Source organism: Erithacus rubecula (genome assembly GCF_903797595.1).
Source record: "Erithacus rubecula genome assembly, chromosome: 3".
Lineage (NCBI taxonomy): Eukaryota > Metazoa > Chordata > Aves > Passeriformes > Muscicapidae > Erithacus > Erithacus rubecula.
Genome location: NC_136689.1, coordinates 79,683,920 through 79,704,681, shown reverse-complemented (window position 1 = coordinate 79,704,681; position 20,762 = coordinate 79,683,920). Strand labels below are relative to the sequence as shown.

The 20,762-nt window shown below is 42.1% G+C and overlaps 1 protein-coding gene across 1 annotated transcript in view; it reads right to left on the bottom strand.

The window, feature by feature from the left end:
* The window catches only part of MED10 (mediator complex subunit 10), a 111,995-nt gene that overhangs the window by 38,244 nt on the left and 52,989 nt on the right, over positions 1–20,762 (bottom strand). The window lies entirely within an intron of this gene.

The following is a 20,762-nucleotide window of genomic DNA, read 5'->3' as shown; positions in this document are numbered from 1 at the left end:
CCCAAAGCTTAGCTGAAATCAAGGGGAGGCATTTGCAGAGTCAATGTGAAAAGTTTGTTTCTTCCATGCAGGATGTAACTTCTGGCAAAGAAGTTCCTCTGAAACTGTGCTATGATCTGTAGAATTAAATAGGCCAGCCTGCTGGCACAATATAATTTTCCACTTATGTTTTCCCTCCTTGACAAGCACTAACTCAAATAATCTGCTACAGACAACACATTTCAAAAGATTGCTACAACTAGTAGTAATGCTAAAGTAAAACTCCTGGATATTATCTCATCCACTGCATTCCTGAGGGGAAGATGTAGCCCTGATCTAAGTGAACAAGAGAGACAGGGCTGTGCACATGCACTGAGACCATGCACTGCCCAACAAAGTGCCAGCCGTGGGATGAGGGAGGCAGCAAGCCTCTGAGCTTACCTAAACAGATACTGACCTTGCAAACACTTCAGAACATATATTACTTGGGTTGAGGGGCTCAGTACGCCTCTGACCCGAGTTCCTGCTTGCAGAGCAGATGGGTTATGTGGGTTTTCCTGTGAGCTAGCGACACAGTTAAAGTTTTGCTTTGCTGGCTCTGAAGAATAAAGTGGCTGTCAAACTAGGTCTGAGCACAAATAGGTTAGAAATGAGTCACCTGCTATTATCAGAACAGTTGCACTGTAGAGGTGGTTTCGTCCTTACATCAAAGGGTGGAGGTGAGGTACTGAGGGAGAGTCACCAGTAGGACACTGCAGGATGTTAAAAAGACAGTCATGTGAGTGTGTCCCACATTACTGACTACTGAATTGCACCCTCTTAACTGTACATTGCTCTGCTTTGTGAATTTTAGCCTCTTCCCAGTTTTACTGATTAAGCAAGTCATGTAAATTTACATTAAAAGCCTTCCTTTCAATCTGGAAGCACGCAAATACCATGCTGACGCCTGTCAAATTTCACCAGTGGCTTCCTCTCACAAGTCATGGACAAATCAGTGATGACGGTAGTTACCACAAAAATAGAACCTCTGTAATTGGGATGTTTGACTTGTCTTTTTGCTGATTGCTTTGTCTTTTGGTTTGACTGACTACAGACTGGAACGTCAAGCTAACAGCAGTGGAACTGTCAGAGCGTTTGTTTATTTATAACAGTTCCTTTTGTTCATGCTGCTAAATAAGGTGGCAATAAATATTCATTGCAGTTGTGCTTCACCAAACGGGAATTCAGAGATAACTCCTCGCACTCTGAAAACTTTGCATTTTTATACTCAGTGTTTGCCACCACACGTAGCATTCATTATCTTTTGCTGTCAAATATTCTTGTATTTTCTTATTCAGCGACCTCCTGTGTTTTAAATTATTTGTGGTTCATTAACAGAAATATGTGAGGCATGTTGCAGGTCCTCTTGGCAAAAATCAGTGAAATGTAACTGAACCAGTTCTAGTTGCCTGGGTGATTTAAAAGTGTACTTCACTTGGTTTGCATTAGCAAGATCTGCAGACTTTCACTAAATATTCCTCAACAAAACCAAGACTTCAGTTTCAGCACAAAATCCTTGCTGACTTGGACTGGCATATGTCTCAGTAATGAAAACAGACCATCCTTACAAGAAATTGAAACCTTTTATGCCAGCATCATTTTGTTCTGGAAACGCATGGTAGCAGTACAACACAGGTGATGCCTTATACTGGATGAGGTTTTAATTATTTATTACATAAATATATTTTTGGAATGTATTAATAGAATTTATGATAATCCCAGCAAACTGGGAGGAGTGATTGATATCCTGGAAGGCAGGGCTTGCATTCAGAGAGACCCAGAGAAGGTTAAGGAATGGGCCAACAGGAACTTCATGAAGTTTGACAGTGACAGGCATTAAACCCTGTGTTCAAATGGAGCCACCCAACTGACCAGGACAGGCTGGGGCTGTCTGGCAGCACTGCAGGAAAGAACTTGGAGTCCCAGGAAGACAGGAGTTACAAGGGACCAGCACTGCACCCCTGTCTCAAGGTCTCAAGGAAGACCAGCCACACACTGGGCTGCACTGGCAAAGGCATTGCCAGCTGGTCAAGGAATGCTTGACCATGCATTACGATGCTTGAAGCAGGCATTTTGTCTAGAGATCTCCATAGGTCTTTTCCAAACTAAATGTTTCCATTATTCTGTTATATGTATTATAAAATTCTGCTCTTCAGAGATATTGGGAAAAGAAAATTTACAGCCAAAAATATGCCTGATTCATAGAGCTGCTGGCCTCCAGAAAGTATAAAGTATCCCTTTCCAAGCACCCTGTGCTCTGACTTCACCACATGAATATTATAGTATGAAGTGGTTCCAGCACCTGCTGAAGGTGTCACTAATTCACACTAAAATTCTTGCATACCTACACCAGCTATGACTCCACTGTAAATATATTCCATGTAAATATCTTCCATGGGTGTCTTGTGAGAACTTTTAATTCTGCTTTCACTGAAGAACTTTAAGCTTAACAGGTTTGTCATGTTGTCTGTTTTCCTGCAATGCAAGATTGGAAAATACTTCCCTCAGTAGAAGTCATGGAAAGCAAGCCTGGAGCTTACAGAGGTGATCTTTGCAAGAAAAATATTTAAATTATAGAAAGCAAGCTACTCCAATTGAAGTTGTGTCACAGTGCAAGTTTTTCATGATTGCTAAAGGTGAGCTTGAGTTCTTGCTAAAGGTGAGCTTGAGTTCTTGGGGCTAAAGCCTCTGTTCTCTATAATGCCCTATTTTTACCTCCTATTTTTAAACATTCTCCAAATTAACATTTGAGGAAAAAACTATTTTGGTGACATTTCTGGCAGGCACTTTCTCCTGTAATATGTCATATCATAGAATCATAGAATGTGCTGATTTGGAAGGGAACCACCAGGATCATCAAGTCCAACTCGTGGCCCTGCACAGGACACCCCAAGTCACACCATGTGTCTGAGAGTGTTGTGCAAAGACTACTTGATTTCTTTCAGGTTTGGTGTTGTTATCACTTCCCTGGGGAGGCTGTTCCAGTGCCCTCTGGTTGAAGAACATTTTTCTAATATCCAACCTAAATCTCCCCTGACACAATTTCAGGTCGTTCTCTCAGATCCTATCACTGGTCAGCACAGAGCAGAGAGCAGTGCCTGCCCCTCCTCTTCCCCTCACAGGAAGCTGTGACTGCAGTGAGGTCTCTCCTCAGTCTTTTCCAGGCTGAACAGACCAAGTGACCTCAGCTGCTCCTCGTACAGCTTCCCCTCCAGGCCCTTCACCATCCTTACCACCCTCTTTTGGATGCTCTCTAATAGTTTAATGTTTTTTTTTATATTGTGGCACCCAAAGCTGCCCCAGCACTGGAGATGAGGCTGCCCCAGCTCAGAGCAGAGCAGGACAATCCCCTCCCTTGCCTGGCTGTGATGCTGTGCCTGATGTCCCCAGGACAGAGTTGGCTCTCCTGGCTGCCAGGGCACTGCTGGATCATGGTCAACTTGCCATGGACCAGCACCCCCAGGGCCCTTTCCATGGCACTGCTTCCCAGCATCTCCTTCCCAGTCTGTATCTACATCCAGGGTTGTCCCATCCCAGGTGCAGAATCCAGCACTTGACCTTGTTAAAATTCACACAGTTGGTGATTGCCCAGCTCTCTAACTTTTCAAGGTCTCTCTGCAGGGCCTCTGTACCCTTGAGGAACTTCCTCCCAGTTTAGTGTCATTTGAAAACTTTATTAATATTTCTTCAAGCCCTGCATCCAGGTCATGTCACAGTGCAGTTCTTCTGCTTTGCATTTGATGTCCACATTCTGCTGCACAACACATCCCAATTTGGTCAATACACATACTTCCCCTGCCCCCCTCACAGGGTCAAAGGCTGTACAGGCAATATGAGGATCTGGATTTACCTTTCCTTCCCTGCTCCCAAATGTGCTTTACAGCACTGCACCTGAATACTAAAGCCTTCTCTGATTTCACTTATTTTGACCCCATTTGTGAGATAAAATTTTGTTGTCAAGTACCCCTCCCTCACAAGGGCAGTCAGAGCACTTGGAAAAACAAAGGCACAGAACAAAGGGCTCATGTATTCCAAGTGAGTCGCCCTAGAGCACAGCTGGTAACGTTGCCAGCGTGAATAGTGCTGTGATTCAGCTCCCTTATCCTCTGCATCCCGCAGAATGGAGTCATACTGGAAGTGCTGTCAGACTGAATGTTAGGCACTGCAAGAGCAGTTTTGCTGCTCTCAGAGAGCACAAGTGGTGACCAGCCTTTACTGGCCTCTTGCAAACAAGGTGCATCTGTGCTCAGTTGTTTTCCCTCTCTCTTCCATCAACAAGCAGAAAAAATCTGACCCTCATCCTGACATTCTGAGCAGGTACTCTACGGGCAGTCAGTTTTCCTTATGTACTTTTAATTTTTATATGGTTTTTTTCTTTTGTATTTACATATATACATGTATATATATACACACACAAGTGAACCCTGGACCCAAATCAAGACCAAAGATGAAGCAGACTCTGTTTTGGTATCCTTTTGATCATAACACCATGAGGTTTTCAGACTTGGGGCATAACTACATAGACATCTTCTGCAGGACTTGGGGTAGAAATAACAACTCTGTCTAGGGCTATTTCTGCTCTTCTTTCTGTACTGGCAGTAATAAATTTAAAGGTTCCTGCCCACTGAAAGTCACCTGAGAGGTCCAAGTATTTTGTGACATTAATTTCATGGACAGATTATGTGATCCATCCATTGTTACCTGGAGCTATCTACAATTCATGCACCAGCCCTCAAAAAGTCACAGCTGGATGCTGTCCATAATACCCACAGTAATTCTTTATGGAAGAATTATATGTATAATATATGCATATATATATATATGTATGTATAGTAATAAATGTAACTAGACAAACCAGGGTACAAGTGGTGAGGATCCACCGTGGTGAAGGTGGCAAATGAGGAGGCAGAAATGTCCTTCACCAGTACACCTACTGACTGTGTTCCTGGAAGAGCTTATGGGTTCTTTGGAAGGAAAAGAACCAGAAGTTACTGCAGCCTCCTGAGGGAGAAGCTTCAGTTTATGAAGTGTTGCTTTCTCTTGAAATCTTCTTTTAACAGAAAAGAACAATAATTTCTGCCAGAAAACAAAGCCAAAGAGGGATGTATGAGAAGTCAGGGGTTGCCTAGATATTTGAAAGATGACCAGAAAATTCTTTATAGCTCTTTGTCCTACATTCCTTCACATGCCTTGAGCAGCTATTCTGTTAAATATGCCTTTCCACCTTCCCAGTGTTTTCCCAAGTGATTTGAAATACATGTGGATTGTACTCCAGGGGTCCTGTCAGTGACACCATCAAAGCCAGTACAGACTCCTTTTAAATGTAAAATTGCTGGTAGGAGGGAGAGCACTCAGAAATGTTACTGTATTCCCTGCATCCCCAGCTAGCAAGCAGAGTTTGTAACTCAGAGCTATACTTGATTTGATATGTTTTTAGGGGAGTTTTGTGCAATGTACCAGCTGGAATGAGAGAGGAAAGTTGTCATTAAAAAGTAAATTGAAGTGTGTGTTTACCTTAATGACTACAAAGAAACATGCTGCAGCTTTTGTGTGGCTTCAAGTTTTGATTTTCTGGATCAGAGCAATTCTGTCAACCATCTCCTCTTAGAGCTAAATGTACGAATCTGAGAACAGAGAGCCCTGGTTTATAACAAGGTCATCTCATCTCATCTCTGTCCCTGAAATTAATTTCAAGAAATAGATTCTCTCTTCAGGACGCTTTGTCAAGTGATCTGAGATTTTGCCACATGACATGCAGCAAAAGCTCTAATGTAATGGAGAAATTGAAGCAGCATTTTGATTTTCCAGTACCAACATCCCTTTGCCCTCTAATGCTGATGCTCTTAAACAAATGAGGAAAGCTTAAGAATACTCATTAACTCATGAAAGTAAACAGCTGGTATATCCAGCTTAAACTGACGTGGGCAAAGCACAGAAGGTTTTTTAAACATTTGGCCAATTTTTTCTCTACATAAGCAGAAAGTAGTAAAAGGATAAGATCTCCCTGTTTCCAATAAAAATGTCTTCAAAGGACCCTTAGGAATGTCCTTAACTTTTTACAGAGGCAGTTTTACACTAAGGGCAAAAAATCTCTTTCAAGCAGACCGCCCTGCCTCTGTGCATTGCCTCCAGCTCCACAGACGTGGTCTGCCCCAGTCCCCTGACAGGCTGCCAAACCAGGAATACCATAGCTCAGGAGATGACAGCACTGGCAACGTTTAGTCAACATCTGTAATGTAAAGAGATTATCCTCTGTGACTCAAACAACTCGTCAAAATGTGATACTCAGTAATAAATTATTTCAAGTAAATTAAATTTTTCAATCTGGAAGAGAAACATTTAGGTATCTTTGAAGGAATGCACCCTCTTGTAATAAAATGCAATCTTAGCTTCTCCATCTAAGAAGAAAAAGTGCAATAGAAGACTGCTCCTTATTTCACAGCTCCTTGATCAGAAACATCTCTTTTTTTTACTTCTCTGAAAGAATCATCTGCTGTTCCTAAGGATAAACCCATCAGATTTCTTGTGCTGGGGTAGAAATGGAGGGAGAAGAATAGGGCAGGGTAAGGGAGAAGAAAGGAAAGCAAAGTTAACACAGACCAACCAGCAAAGTTGTTACTGATCTGCCAAAGGGAGCAAATTCAGAGAATCAGATACAAGAAAACGAATTGAGCTGAGACAGACAACCAGCCTCATGTCACTCCTTATGCACTCTCTCATTTTGTCACTCTCTATCAGTAAGGCAAACACCCATAAAAGGGACTCACACAATTAAATCTCAATTGCCAGGAAATACCTTGCCCTCCCTTCATGCATCTATTCCTTCCTTCCTGAGCAACATAACACTTTGCACTGAACCTGAGAATCACTTAAAAGGAAGCTTCACCTTTTCAGAAACAAGAGTAGTTATTATCCCCACCTCCAAAGAAGACAAAACCCATCCATTTTATCAGCACTAGTCACAAGCATGCTTTTTATTCAAATACAAATAACTTAGTGTAAAGTGACCCATCTATTTCAGAAAGTGGAAGGTGACCTTATGGAAATCAGTAAGAGCTAGTGTCAACTTCACATGATCCCTGTGTCATTCTGAAGATTTGATGGCTTCTCCAGATTGCTCCAAATGACTCAGCACTGAGTGTTGCATTCAAGGATGCCAGAAGGCACCAGAATTACCTCTGAGCTGTGCATATCCTTAGGGAGCAACTGAAAAGGAGGAGAATCACAGAATCAGAGAATGGGGTGCTTTGGAAGGGACCTTTAAAGGTCAGCTAGCCCAAGTCCCTGGCAATAATCAGGGTCATCTTCAATTTGATCAGGTTGGTGAAAGTCCAGCCTGACCTTAAGCATTTCCAGGGATGAGGCATCCACAATTTCTCTGAGCAACCTGTGCCAGTGTTTCACTACCCCCACCAGAAAAAAATTTCTTCCTTATGTCTGAATTGACTCTCAGTTGGAAGCCATTCCCTCTCATCCTATCACTTCATGCTGTTGTGAAAATTCCCTCTCCTGCTTTCTTGTTGGCCCCCTCCAGGTACTGGAAGGCTTCTCTAAGGTCTCCCTGGAGTCTTCTCCAGGCTGAACCAAAACCTCTCAGCCTTTCCTCACAGGAAAGGTTCTCCATTCCTTTGATCATCTTGGTGTCCCTCCTCTGGACTTGCTCCAGCAGTTCCATGTCCTCCCTGTGCTGGGGCCCCAGGGCTGGGTGCAGGGTTCCAGCTGGGGTCTCACCAGAGCAGAGCAGAGGGGCAGAATCCCCTCCCTCCCCTGCTGCCCACAATGCTTTGGATGTAGCCCAGAACACACTTTGGATTTGCAGTTTGCTTTCTGGCCCATGAGTGCACATTGCTGGGTCATGTCCATCTTTACATTCATCAAAGCTGCTCAGTTTGCAGCTAGGGCTTTGATTTTGCCTGTTATTGCACCTGATCCCTCTGCTCAAAGCTGATCGAAAAGGAATTTCAGTTTTCACATTGTTATATGCGGGGCAGCTTTGGCTATTTGGTAACTTTATTGCCAGGATATTTGAAGCATCAGAACATATTTTACAAACATACAGGCTTTTACTGAAGAATACTTAATGATATTTATATATTGTATCTTAAAATCTTTCAATATTACTTGCAAATTCCAGCCTGTGTTCAAGATTTGCAATAAAAAACAACTGCTTTATGTTATGCTAGGCAAGATTTGAAAGAGGCATCTGGTTTGTATTTTTGGTGTAATATAGAAATGTTGAGATGGTACAAATTAATTGTCCAGCTGGATGAGAAAGTTATCTAATTCTGTGTCCTGATGGTTCAGAGGGGAGAGTCAGAATCTTGACCTGGGGATCAGAATGAATCAGGTTGGAATGAAGATGATCTCATTCAACCCTTCATTCCAAAAAAGATCATCTGGGACGTTAGATCAGAGTCCTCAGGGCATTGTCCCCCTGAATTCCAAATATCTCAAAAGGTAGACACTTTTCCACCCCTTTGGGCAGCCAGTTCCAGGGTTTAGTTACCCTCTGGGAGTTTTCCTTGTGTCCAATTAGTAGCATGGCTGCTGGCTCTTGTCTTCTTTACACAACCTCTGAGAGAGGCCTGCATTGCTGAGAAGTGAATAAAACCAGTTCAAAAAGAAAGAGAAGAATGGTTTCATTTCCCCAGTTTGTGTCTCAGGATGACATATCAATGTTTTATCCTGGCAGAATCTCCCACCAAGCAGAGATCTCCCATGAGCTGCCTACAGCAGTGCCCAAATCTCACCACCATGTCAGTATTCTCCATCTAAAATTTAAGTGTTTGAAGAGCTTTATCTTCTCCTTCCACTTCTCTTTTCTTTCACTTGACTAGGGAGGGTCATTTGTCATAGAATCCTCCATTTACATGTCTCTCATTAGGTTCTTCTTCATTCAACTTGCCTTGTAATTGTCTTAGGCTTTAAATAAAACAAATAGCCTTGTAGTCTCCACAAATTTTGTTGACTCACTGTTCACATCCCCATTCCAAATCTCCACATATTTAATATGTCGCATAGATCACCTGTTGAAGCTTAATGCTTTTAAACATTTTGATGTTTCTAATCTTTTGCCACCCTGAAAATTGATTTGTAAGTTCTACTCTGCTTGTTGTATCATGACTGGATTTGTAGCTGTAAGAAAATTCTGCACTTTTACAGCTGCTAAGAAAGGACTTCCTGAAAGGTTTTTGAATTAATTATGTTGCATTATGTTGTCCTTCATATCTGTTATTATTATGTTTTTAAATGATCAGTTAAACTTATTTGCCAGCTGCAGACTTAAGTTTTACTGGCTCTTGATTCTGAGGATCACCCAGAAATCTTGGTGCTTTATCTGAGAAAAAAAAAACAAAACAACTAACACAAAAAATCAGAACAAGAGACACTCAAGCATTTTGTGTCTCCTTAACCTTCCAGCATAAAATCAGGATTCAGTGAGAAATTAAAAACTAATAAGTAATATATACTATTTTATATATTATGTAATATTATATGTAGAGGAAGACTATATATGCAGTACTATACATATATTTTATACATTCTATAATGTAAATAGAACTGCTTACATTGTGTTATATAACAAATCATAAAAAATCAAAAAATCAGGGTGGCCCAATTTCAGGCTTCCAGTACCTAAAAGGAGGCCCTACAAGGAAGATGGAGAGGAACTATTTACAAGAGCAGGACAGGGAAACATAACTTCAGACTGAAAGAGAGTAGGTTTAGATTAGACACCAGGAAGAAAGTCTTCACTGTGAGGGTGGTGAGGCACTGGAACAGATTGCCTGGAGAAACTGTGGATGTCCCATCCCTGGAAGTGTTCAAAGTCAGGGTTGGATGGAGCTTTGAGGAATTTGGTCGACTGGAAGGTGTCCCAGCACATGGCAGGGGGTTTGGAACAAGATGGTCTTTGGGGTCCCTTCCAACCCAGGCCATTTCATAATTCTGTGAAATAATACATGACGTTATTATGTAATCCCATAGCACATAGTATACTATATAATTATACTAATATATGCATATATTACACACTCTCCGTTATATAAACCCATAACAACATACATATAGAATATACAGTGTATGTAATATGGCTTATAATATACATATAGTTTATCAATAATCAGAAAAAAAATTAAAATAATAGATTTAGAGTATAAATAAATACAAATACAAACATTTAACACAAAGTAAATCAATTAAGATAATCTGAGTATATACATATTTCATAAACATTGAATATAGGATATGCATTGAGGTTTACCATGTGTTATATCCTGTGACAATTTCATTTGCACCCCTCCAGTGTCCAGTTTATGCCCCTTCCAAACCCTTGAACACAAGTCAGATGGACCTATTGGAACAGGCTGCTCTTTTATGTGCCATGTTGGTTTGGTGCCTCCTCTTTTGTCCACCAGTTTGTTCTTCCCATCCTCAGAAGACTTTACCATCATTCCTGGGCCCAGCATGGGCCTCTCTTCATATTGCCTGCAGAGGTGGCTGCTGTGAGGAAGTGGCATTGCTTGCCTAGCAATGGCCTGAATTGCTCCCTTCAAGCACCAGAGAGCAGCTCTTGCATGGACACATTTCCCTCAGGAGCTGGAGCCAGTGAGTGCATCAGTGCTCCATCAGGCTGCTCAGTCCTGGAAAGCAGCAGCTCCAGTGCTGTGCATACACACAAATTCCCCAGGGGCATCTTTTCCTTTTAACATCAGATGCTTGACCTTCAAAATCCTTCCACATTCCTCCCACCCGCAGCCAGCTGCAATACTTTAAATTGCTTGTTATTCCTAATGTTGCAGGATTCCTCTGGCTCCCAGCAATCTTTCCCAGCTTCCCAAATTTCTTCTAGCACTTATCCTCTGCCTTCCCACTTCCTATCCTGTTCATCCCTTCTCCCTGAAGCTTTCCTGGGGGCTGGCTGCCTATGTCACCTCCCTGCTGGGCAGCCTTTGTGAATGGATGCATCCTTCTGGGACAAAGCAGGCAGGCAGCATTAAGAGCTTATCCACAGCCAGGCCACACAAGCTTTTCCCCTGTGCCAGGAAAGCACTGTGGGAGCACAGTGCCTGTGGAAAGAAGAAGCTTTAACTTGGCATTTGCAATGGTTCTGCTCGCCTACCTCTGAGGAAGCATTGCTCAGGCACACTGCTCTCCTCAGGGCTTCTTCAGCACCCTGGGCTCCTCCAAACACATCCTGCATCCTCCAGGGGTGCAGGGAGGCAGAGGTTTTGAACAGCTTCTTGAACAAGGTCATGCCCCTCTGAAGAGCACTGACACAAAGAGAGCTTGGGAAGATGCTCTCAGAGGCTGCCTTTGCTTTGGCTTCTTTTGGGAGGCTGTTTCTGGGCATTCCTTACCTGTGCCATACGTGAGAGCAGTTTGGTGCTGGGAGCACACATCTTCCAGGTGGAGGGGGTGAGCAGCTCTAGAGCCAGAGCCAGTCTCTATCAGAGACTTTTGATCCCAGCCAGGGGTCTGGAGTCAAATAGGGTGATTTCCAGTAATCACAGTGCATTTGTCAGATTCTTCTTCTCAGAGCTTGCTTAGAAACAGCAGTTGGCACCTGTGCTTGGAGCAGCCAGCCATGAGCACAAGTGTTGTCCTTACCAGCTGTTTCAGACCTTTTATATTTATCTTATAACTCTCTGTTCATTCTTTCACAGTAGGGCTCCTCTACTGGCAGTTTCAGCAGTGAGCCTGACAAAAGCTATCATCTGTATATTCCCTCTCTAAATCAATGGTAATTTGTTGGTAATCAGTCATCTCCTACTGAGACCTCTCCGTCATCCTACGTACTGTGCTTTTTCTTTTCTTTTGTGTTAAAACACATCTACAGTATTTCAGGAAAACAAAGTTTTTCAGTACAGCTGTATAAATTATTACTCCGTGCAACTCTCCAGGACTGGGGCAGAGTGGCTGGAAAGCTGCCCACTGGAAAAGAACCTGGGGGATGCTGGTTCACAGCCAACTGAACATGAGCCAGCATGTGCCCAGGTGGCTTGTGTCAGAAACACTGTGGCCAGCATGACCAGGGCAGTGACTGTCACCCCATGTTCAGTGCTGGTGAGGCCACTCCTCAAGTGCTGCATCCAGTTCTGGCCTTTCACTACAAGAAGGTGCTGGAGCATGTCCAGAAAAAGACAAGGAAGCTGGTGAAGATTCTGGAGCACAAGTCCTGTGAGGAGTAGCTGAGGGAACTAGGGTTATTTAGCCTGGAGAAAAGGAGGTTTGGGGGCACCTTTATCACTCTCTCCAACTGCCTGAAGGGAGGTTGTACTGTGGTGTGGGTCAGTCACTCCTCCCAAAGCAGCAAGTGACAGGACCAGAAGAAATGGCCTCAAGTTGTTCTAGGGAAGAAATATGTTTTCTTTGAAGAAGTTGCCAAGCATTAAAATGGACTGCCCAGAGAAGTGGTGGGGTCACTGTCCTTAGAATTGTTCAAAAGGTATGTGGATGTGGCACCTGGGGACACGGTTTAGTGGTGAACATGGTGCTGCTGGGTTGATAGCTGGACTCATGATCATAGAGGTCTTTTCCAACCTGAATTATTCCATGCTTCTATGAAAGGGTCAGCTGCCTGGGTATTTTGCCATATTTTGCTGAATGGCCTCCCTAGAGGAGCAGGTAAGCACTGGAACACCTGCCCAGCAAGGCAGAATACCCTGGCACATTCCCACACTCACCTTGACCCTGAATACCAAGGAAGTTGGCCCTTAGGGGTGCAGGAGGCTCACTGTAGCACTTGCCCAAGTCCCTTCCAACCCAACCTATTCTGTATGCACAGTCCCACAGCTGATTTGAAACACAGTCTCGTTTGCTTCCAGAACAGAGCCCGGAAATTCATCTAGAGAGGAAAATGACATCAGTTTCTTGTAGATGGCTGGAATGCCACAAAGGATACAGCAGGGAAATTCCCTGTTCCACAATGTTTACCTTTTCAGATTAAATCTAATGTAATGTGTTTTTCTATAAACTTCAGGAAAGAATCAGGCAGAGTTCAACTTTCTTTTCAATGCAGTTCATGGAGGTCAACAGCATTACCCTGTTATCACAGCCCTGTACCAAGGCAGCCCTGAGTACAAAATGTTAGTTATTCCCTCTGTTCAGACACACCATTATCCCTCCTATTTCTTCTCCAAGGGAACAGCACAGTCGCTGCAATAGCATGATCAGGGACTTCATGTTATTTTAACCCTGTTAACCCCTTTGTATGACATCAAATCTTAACAAAGTGTGTCACGTCCATGACCTGCTGCAATTTGTCACAGGAAAGAAAACATTAAAGAATTGGTTCTTTTTTTGAGGCTTTTGAGTAAGGTTTTATGTGAGTTTTCCCAAACACTGGGTGTAAATTCAAATCCTGTTTGGATGTGAAAAGCAGAATAACTGGATTCTCCATAGGAATCAAATAAATGGTTGTGATGACTGCTTTTGTTATTTGACACACATTTTCTATGTTTCTCTTTCTCTCCCCTTTTTGTGCCTGTGTTGCTTGAGAATGCTTTGATTAGAAAACAAAACAATACAAAACAAAAACACCAAAAACCACCCCACAAACAACTTGTTTTATCAGAAGGAAAATCTAGAGTGGCGAATATCAGAAGCAATTCAGTTAAACACTGAAGTTCACCCACAGGGAACCAAGGCTCAGTTGCCTTAATGTTGTCTCCAACTGTCTTTAAGATGTTCCAGAGCACCAGAAATATCTCCATGGGACTGGCTGACATTCTGTACAACCTCCAGGAGACCATCAGTACACACATGTGTTACTTCTCTTCACAGAACATTTCTTTTCAAGACAGCCAAACCACTTGCCTGCTATCAACACCTTCCACCAGTATTTCTTCCCTAGAGAGGCACTTCCCATCTTCCTTGGAACACCCAGTAGTCCCACCAGGACAAGTGCCTCAGAGCTGTCATTTCTTTTGTACTGACACTTCCTTTTTGAGACAACACACGAACTGAATCTCCTGCACCTGAGCAATGTCTTACATCCCCCGTGGTTAAACCTCATGCCTGAGCTTTTTTTTATTTTTTTATTTTTTAAGGGAATAAAAAAGTTCTAAAACTGCTCAGATCTGCCCTTTCTATCTGAAATTCACAGTCATTATGTACAAGTCATCCTCTGCCTCTAGAGACAATGTAACATTTACAGCTGAACATATGACTTAATGAAAATGGGAACAATTCAGATCTGTAGATGCCTCACATTATTCATGTGTTGCAGCCAGCAATGCTGCGTTTTGGAGAACAGGACACAATTCCTCAGCCTTGTACCTTTGCAATGTTCCTGAAGTAACAAAATAGTGGTAGTGGTAGAAAATGCCACCCTGGAGATGCAATCCTACCACAGCAATCTAGCAATTTCATCAGCAGTTTCACTCTTTTACCCTCTGATTAATGATATAATTGAAAGAACCATGAAGTTATTCCTCCTGCATTTTGACAGATTCCACTGAATCAGCTTGAATTAGAGAAAACTAAAAGCACTGGCAATACCAACCTACTGTAGGTAGTCAGTAGGGGATCCAGTAATTCATTGTCAGACCACTGCAGGCTGGTTCAACTCAGGCACAGGTGCTTCCCTAGTCACTACATGCAAATCTTCCACGTCTGAAGAGCCAGAGGGTGGGTGAAGTTGTACTCAGAAAAAAGTCTCAGGCTGTGGCTGTCTGTGTTTGGTTGAAGGCATTCACCTGGGAAGTGATCCTAGAATCAGAAAAAGACTAAGCTCTGGAGGAGAGCTCCCCTTCTCAAAGCAGAGCTGGCTTCCTGGCTAGGTCACCTTGTTCAGGGCTCACTCAGACTAGTTTTGAAGATCTCCAAGGAGGGAGATCTACATCTCTCTGGGCCACTTGTCCCAGGGTTCAGGTCCTTTTGTGGCAAGTAATTTTGTTCTGGTGTAAGCCTCCCTTGCTGCATCTTTGTATCACTTTGCCCTGAGAAGTGCCTTTGCAAAATGAGATTCAACTTAGCAAGGGAATTTCAGGATAACAAGATACTCTTTGCAGTTCGGGCTTACTTTGATGAATAGCCCAAAGAAAATGCTGATAAATATATTCAAGAAAAAAGGATCAGCAGATGATTTCAAACTGAGCTGCCTATTATCTCTTTTGAACCTGCATTCTCTAGACAGTAATTAATGTATCGAAAATGATGACCTAGTCCTTTAACAATATGAGGTTGTTCATGCACATAATATCAATGGATATTCTTCCTCTTAGGGACCAGAGGAAGAACAAGATAGAGAGTAATGAAATAAGTTACACCAAACTAAATTAGACAACTTCACAAATTAGACAAGCCTGATAAACATCATCAAAGGATACCTAGAGAAGTAGCTTACACTGACTCAAAAGACTTGGGAGTCATCTGAAAAACTGAGTATGGGAGATTAGAAAAGAGCAGATGTCTTTAAAAGGCTGAGAGATGCTGGAAATAATGGAACAATCAGCTTAACTTCAAGGCTGTCAATCTGCCACCTTTCACAAGCTCTATAGTATTTTCACCAATAAAAAACACAAATCCAGAAAACCTAAGCTGATTTTGCAGCAATGAATTTAAATATCACCATAAAATATATTACTAAGGTATAAAAGAAAAATAGTTCTAAGGTGAAGAGCATTTTGGATCAGCTAGGTGCACTTGCCTCTATATTCATATTCAAAGTTAAGAAATTATATGATAGAGAAAATGCGAAGTTTTCTATGGATTAAATGGCTTTAAAAGTCACTTAGGACAAATGACACAGACATTTTTGGTATTTGAGGCTGTTTCCCACTCTTCCTTCACTTCCCTGAATTATCAGCTGAAATATGGACACACAGATGAACAGTGTACCAGACTAACAGCTGGCCTGGGAGACATCCAGACCTACAAGGGCAAGAAATCCTGGTAACACAATGTACAGGATATGATCTTGTTGCACAAGTTAGTTTGTGAATTTGAAGCCTAGAAGCCATAGAGGAGTTTAGGGACTGGTACTCAAGGCTCTCCTTGGTAGTTTTCTAGGTTGATGAGCCCTGGAAAAGATTCAGAGGAAACTGTCAAAAATGTTGCTGTGCTCCTAAGGACTCTTCCCACAATTAAGTTGCTATTTTCCAGACAACAGGCAAGCTATAAGAGTATTTTGTGGATGCATATTTAATTACTTAAATATTAGAAAGAAAAATACTATAGTCTCTTCAGGCTTGGTCATCCTGCTCATCTGCATTTTGGTATGAAATTCCTCTTCAGTGACCTAGTCATAATAAACAACCAGCTTACGATCATTTCAGAGCTACTAGGGATCTACAGACTCCCAGAAAACTATTCTGGGAGGGATACAATTCACTCAGCAACTATTGGTTTAGGTCCAGCTTCAAAGAATTGCAGAAGGACCTTACAAGACCACAGCAACTGAGTGATGAAACAGCAAACAAATCTCAATGCAGACAAAAGTGATTTATGTGGGGAAAAATAATGCTATCAGCACATGTACAAGAACCCAGGTTCTCAATTGCCACTCAGATAATAATGAGGTTATGACAAACAAATCCAATGAAAACTCAGCTTGATATTTAGTAGCATGAAGAATAACCAAGCAGTGTACTGGAGGACAGAACAGGGAGCACACGCTTCCACAAATGCCACATCCTAAGCACCATGTGGTTATTCCTCCTGAAAAAGGACATAAAAACTGAGAAAAGTTCCGAAACATTTTTAAAAGATTACAAAAGATCTGGAGTAGTCTCCATAGAGGGAATAAATAAGTTAGCTAGAACCCTTCAGCTTAGAAAAAAAGATGACTGATAAAGGATATGACAGAAGAAATAAAATCACAAGTGTCCTGAATAAGGTCCTCAGCAATCAGTTGCTGGTTGTGGCTTTCAATGCAAGAAGTAGGGATCATTGAACAAAACTATTAGGTGATAAAATAGTACTTCACACAACAGGAGGAAATTTTGGGGCTCTCTGTCATAGGATGTCATGAGAGCTAAAGTCCACATGGTCTCAGGGAGCAAATTTAGGGAGGACAAATACATAAAGGACCATTAAACCCACAGACAATCCCTGGTCCAAGAAACACCTGGAATCTGGAAGAATATTGTGGGCAAGGATCATTGTATATTTACCCCATTCTTACATAAATTGTAAGAACTGTTTTGGCCACCAGTCATATTGGTTTTCCCTTTGAGAATATGCAAAAGTCCATTATTAACAGACCTGAAAGCATTTGAGTGACACAAAAAAGGGAAACCAGAAAGAAGTCTGTAATTTCATGGGATGACAAACAGAAAATGGGAAGAGAGAGGCAAAACATCACAAATAAAGGAGGTATTCAGGTGAGGCAGGCACGTTCCCAAGTGATGGTTTGGAGTTACCCATCCTGCCAAAACCATGCATGGATATATCTTCTAAAGAAAAAAATTTGGCTACCTGGGCAAGCACCTATGTAGCCAACAGCTTGCTTAAATGTTAACTGAATAGAAATACCGAGTGCTGAAGAAACTTAAATTTGTAACACAAGCAGCCACACTCTAGAAGAAAACCAGCTTTTAGCCAAAAACCATCACTCAGGTTTAAGAAACACGGAGCAAAAAATGAAATGCCAATTAAATACACCGTGTATTTGGCAGGAGGCTGAGCCAGAGGTGTGGCGGACCCCGTGCAGGCAGGGCAGTGCAGGGCAGGGCAGGGCAGCGCAGCGATGCTGCGGCTCTGCGCTGCCTGCGGCACACGTGCGGAGCCGCTCCAGCTGCAGAGCGGCGGCAGAGGCAGGCATGGATGCGGGCACGCCGGCCAGCTTCACGGGGACGCTTGTTGGGAATAACAGAGCTGCTCTTGTGCCCGCCCGCTTTGCTGGGGTTGTTTACAGGGCGCACAGAGCGCGCCGGGTCCGGCCCCGGCAGCAGCGCAGCGTGAGCGCCGATTGTTTTCCCGGACGGAGTTTTCCCACCGGGAGAAAGAAACGCTCTGATTTTCCTTTGCCGCAGCTTCAAAAAGGGGTTAGTCATTACACGACTTAAACTGCCTTCTTCTACTGTTTAATCTACATTTGAAATTGATGGGCAGGATTTTTAAAGAGATCTATATACTTTGAGAAGCCTCATTGACTTTTGATAGGATTCAGATCTTTTAGGAAAAAAAATCACCTCAATGGCACTAGGCTATGGTACATTAATTTTTCAGCAAACCGAACTAAGAAAATTCTAAAAAACTTCCGAAACTATCAAAGACTAACAATTATCAAAAAATGCTGGAGAAAAGCATCCTGTGTGGTGAGTTCCCTTTGTTCTCTCCTTAGCTTTCTAGTCTTTTCAGTCAACAGATCTTCTTAAGGATCCAGCAGTTATTACTAAGGACTTCTCTGAGCAGCACATCAGACTGTTCATTTAGATGCATGAACTTTTTTTATGTTTTCCCCTCTATCACATATAAACCCCCCTGCCATCAGTGCAAACATTTACAGTCCTGTTTTTCTAAAAACCAGCAATGTTAACTAGAGAATTCTCACAAAATTTAATAGGAATACTTATGAGGACAGATTTCATAATTTGTGTTCAGGCTTAATGTGATTGCTTACCACTTTTCTTTTGTGTTCCTTTCAAATTGTTTGCGGCGACCCCCCAGGCAGAGGTTTGGCCACCTGAGCAGCAGAGCTGCAGCAGCAGAGAGCTCACCAGAGACAGGCAAACAGAACACACCCATTTCATCGAGCTCCCAGCCTGGGAAACTGCTGCTTTCAGCCACTACCTACACAATTTTGTGCATCTTCCTTTCAAGGAAAGATCAGCTGGGACAGAGCAATTGGTGTAAGGAAACTCACAGTACTAAAAAAAAAAAAAAAAATACAACAAATCTGCAGTCTCTGGCAGTCTCTGGATTTGCTTGGAGATACAGAGTGAAACTGCTGAACAGCACAAGAAAATTAGACCCCTAGTTTCTTAGCTGAAATCTTCCACTTGCACTTGACAGCAAAAAAATACACCTCCAAAAAGCCAGGAGCATAGCAAAATTTCATAGATAACACAGGAAAATGGGACTACTGAGAGGATTTAAAATTATGTTCTCTTATTCCATTACAAGTCTAAGTTGTACCCAATTTCTGTCAGTTTATGATCCAAGAACCCAATTTTCCTTAGCTCCCAGATAAAAGCTTCCTACTCTCATTTTAGTCTGCCAGTCATAAGCTCAGTCAAAAAAACCTAATCAGGACAGTTCATTTTCTATGGTTTGCTTTCTGCTGGATTGTCTACATCAACAAGTATTCTTCTCAGCCTAACCTGTCAAACTTGTATGCTTAGCAGAGTCACTCACTGAAGAGAAGCTGAAGCTGCTGCTCAGGAACATCAGTAGATACAGTAACAGCAGGCATAATTTAAAAAAAAATTAATTTCTTCACCTAGGTTTTAACACCTGACCTTTTCATAATTTATGGAGATCATCAGACCATAAAGATTAGATGGATTCAAATCACCCTCAGGGCTGAGTACTGCAGACTGCAAAGATGACTTGTAACTGACACTGGTCTTTCCACCCTTCTCCCATTTCAAATGCCCAATACACCAGAATAAATGCAAAGACAGGAAAACATGCATGAAGTTTCAAACTGCAAAATCTTTTTCCTCATATACTTTAAGAATTAAAAATTATACTTGCACACATCTCTGCTTGAAAGACAATTCTGCTATGCTGCTCTTCAACCTAAGGAGCTGCCAGAACAGAAGCTGTCCCATCATAGCTCTCGACTCAACAAACTCAAACCTTAGCAAAATACAAGGGCAAGAACAGATTTTTTATTAACCTATTTTATGGACTCTCAAGAGGAAAATGAGTCCTGTCAATGGTTCCTCACTGCATGAGACTAATATCTCATCAGAGGACATGGCATTATTTCACTTTTATGTCTGTCCCTCAAGAATTCTCCCTTTGATGAAGCAGTTCAAGGGCAGACATCAAAAAGTCTGTTGTAGCAAGGTACAGCAAATGGATCCAAGCCACATAAGACTTCATCAATAAAAATACACATGGTAAAATTCTGCTTGACAAGCATGACAAATATTTGCATCACTATGGTCCTAGAGGAGGACAATACCTTGTACTGCTGGTTACTTTCCTTTCAGACCAAACTGACAAAATACACAGTACTGCTGAAACTAAGCCACAAAGGACAGGATTTATATTCCAAGTTTCTGAGGTAGCCAACTTTTTAAAAAGTCAGATTAAATAAATTACTCTTCTAGACCTAAATAACCTTTTAAGCATCTACTGTACAACAACATATATACCACCATGCATTTTTAAAAACTATTATTTCAGCTACAAACAAGTTATCTTACAAAAATTAGAGATGATTCCCACTTGAAGAACTGACAGAGGAACAGATGACCACAGATTTGAGTGAGGGTCACAGACTCTTCCCAAGCACATTTCAAGACAGGAGTCTGAGGCACACTCAGGACACCTGAAGATCTAATTAACAGTATTTACTAGCTTGGTCTGTAAAGCAATTAATCACTCTGAAGAAGCACCTCAGACAGCAGTCTCCAGTGAAGTGCACTCTACTTTTTTTTTCCCAGGATGCTGGACATGGTTTTCTTTTATAACCATTCACCAGGCTGTCAGTCAGTACATACACTGTGTATGTACATTTGTATGGATACTCACACTGATTCTCTTACCCTTTAAAGAATCTGCAGTTACCAATAGTAACCAGATTGGGTGGTAGGTGGGGTAAACAATCATAGGAGAAAAAATGT